We start from the raw sequence: 2,500 nt of genomic DNA on the forward strand, positions 1-2,500 counted from the left end.
GAGGCGGAAAAGAAAGGAGAGATAGAGGGAGAGAGGCGGAAAAGAAAGGAGAGATAGAGGGAGAGAGACGGAAAAGAAAGGAGAGATAGAGGGAGAGAGGCGGAAAAGAAAGGAGAGATAGAGGGAGAGAGACGGAAAAGAAAGGAGAGATAGAGGGAGAGAGGCGGAAAAGAAAGGAGAGATAGAGGGAGAGAGGCGAGAAGGGAAAGAGGGAGAGAGGCAGAAAAGAAAGGAGAGATAGAGGGAGAGAGGCAGAAAAGAAAGGAGAGATAGAGGGAGAGAGGCGGAAAAGAAAGGAGAGATAGAGGGAGAGAGGCGGAAAAGAAAGGAGAGATAGAGGGAGAGAGGCGGAAAAGAAAGGAGAGATAGAGGGAGAGAGGCGGAAAAGAAAGGAGAGATAGAGGGAGAGAGGCAGAAAAGAAAGGAGAGATAGAGGGAGAGAGGCGGAAAAGAAAGGAGAGATAGAGGGAGAGAGGCAGAAAAGAAAGGAGAGATAGAGGGAGAGAGGCAGAAAAGAAAGGAGAGATAGAGGGAGAGAGAAAGAAGAGATAGAGGGAGACAGGCAGAAAAGAAAGGAGAGATAAAGGGAGAGAGATGAAAAAGAAAGAGATAGAGGGAGAGAGGCGGAAAAGAAAGAGAGAGATGGAGAGAGAGGGAGAAAAGAAAGGAGAGAGGGAGAGAGACAGAAAAGAAAGGAGAGATAGAGGGAGAGAGGCGGAAAAGAAAGGAGAGATAGAGGGAGAGAGGCGGAAAAGAAAGGAGAGATAGAAGCAGAAAAGAAAGGAGAGATAGAGGGAGAGAGGCGGAAAAGAAAGGAGAGATAGAGGGAGAGAGGCGGAAAAGAAACGAGAGAAATAGGGAGAGAGAAGGAAAAGAAACGAGAGAAGAGGGAGAGAGGCAGAAAAGAAAGGAGAGATAGAGGGAGAGAGGCGGAAAAGAAAGGAGAGATAGAGGGAGAGAGGCAGAAAAGAAAGAGAGAGAGATAAGAGAGGAAGAAAGAGGCGGAAAAGAAAGGAGAGATAGAGGGAGAGAGGCGGAAAAGAAAGGAGAGATGGGAGAGAGGAAGAAAGGAGAGAAGAAAAAGAAGGAGAGAAGAGGGAGAGAGGGAAAGAAGGAGAGATAGAGGGAGAGAGGAAAAGAAAGGAGGGAAAGAGAGGAGGAAAAGAAAGGAGAGATAGAGGAAGAGAGACGGAAAAGAAAGGAGAGATAGAGGGAGAGAGGCGGAAAAGAAAGGAGAGAAAGAGGGAGAGAGGCAGAAAAGAAAGGAGAGATAGAGGGAGAGAGGCGGAAAAGAAACGAGAGAAAGAGGGAGAGAGGCAGAAAAGAAAGGAGAGATAGAGGGAGAGAGGCAGAAAAGAAAGGAGAGATAGAGGAAGAGAGACGGAAAAAAAGGAGAGATAGAGGGAGAGAGGCGGAAAAGAAAGGAGAAATAGAGGGAGAAAGGCGGAAAAAAAGGAGAGATAGAGGGAGAGAGGCAGAAAAGAAAGGAGAGATAGAGGAAGAGAGACGGAAAAAAAGGAGAGATAGAGGGAGAGAGGCGGAAAAGAAACGAGAGAAAGAGGGAGAGAGGCAGAAAAGAAAGGAGAGATAGAGGGAGAGAGGCAGAAAAGAAAGGAGAGATAGAGGGAGAGAGACGGAAAAGGAAGGACAGATAGAGGGAGACAGGCGGAAAAGAAAGGAGAAATAGAGGGAGAGAGGCGGAAAAGAAAGGAGAGATAGAAGCAGAAAAGAAAGGAGAGATAGAGGGAGAGAGGCGGAAAAGAAAGGAGAGATAGAGGGAGAGAGGCGGAAAAGAAAGGAGAGATAGAGGGAGAGAGGCGGAAAAGAAAGGAGAGATAGAAGCAGAAAAGAAAGGAGAGATAGAGGGAGAGAGGCGGAAAAGAAAGGAGAGAGAGAGAGAAAAGAAAGAGAAATAGAGGGAGAGAGGCGGAAAAGAAAGGAGAGAGAGAGGGAGAGAGGCGGAAAAGAAAGGAGAGATAGAGGGAGAGAGGCGGAAAAGAAAGGAGAGATAGAGGGAGAGAGATGGAAAAGAAAGGAGAGATAGAGGGAGAGAGGCGGAAAAGAAAGGAGAGATAGAGGGAGAGAGGCGGAAAAGAAAGGAGAGATAGAGGGAGAGAGGCAGAAAAGAAAGGAGAGATAGAGGGAGAGAGGCGGAAAAGAAAGGAGAGATAGAGGGAGAGAGGCGGAAAAGAAAGGAGAGATAGAGGGAGAGAGGCGGAAAAGAAAGGAGAGATAGAGGGAGAGAGGCGGAAAAGAAAGGAGAGATAGAAGCAGAAAAGAAAGGAGAGATAGAGGGAGAGAGGCGGAAAAGAAAGGAGAGATAGAAGCAGAAAAGAAAGGAGAGATAGAAGGAGAGAGGCGGAAAAGAAAGGAGAGATAGAAGCAGAAAAGAAAGGAGAGATAGAGGGAGAGAGGCGGAAAAGAAAGGAGAGATAGAGGAAGAGAGACGGAAAAGAAAGGAGAGATAGAGGGAGAAAGGCGGAAAAGAAAGGAGAGATAG

Source organism: Penaeus japonicus, unplaced genomic scaffold (genome assembly GCF_977035675.1).
Source record: "Penaeus japonicus unplaced genomic scaffold, GWHDUDI00000001_assembly GWHDUDI00000027, whole genome shotgun sequence".
Taxonomy (NCBI): Eukaryota; Metazoa; Arthropoda; class Malacostraca; order Decapoda; family Penaeidae; genus Penaeus; species Penaeus japonicus.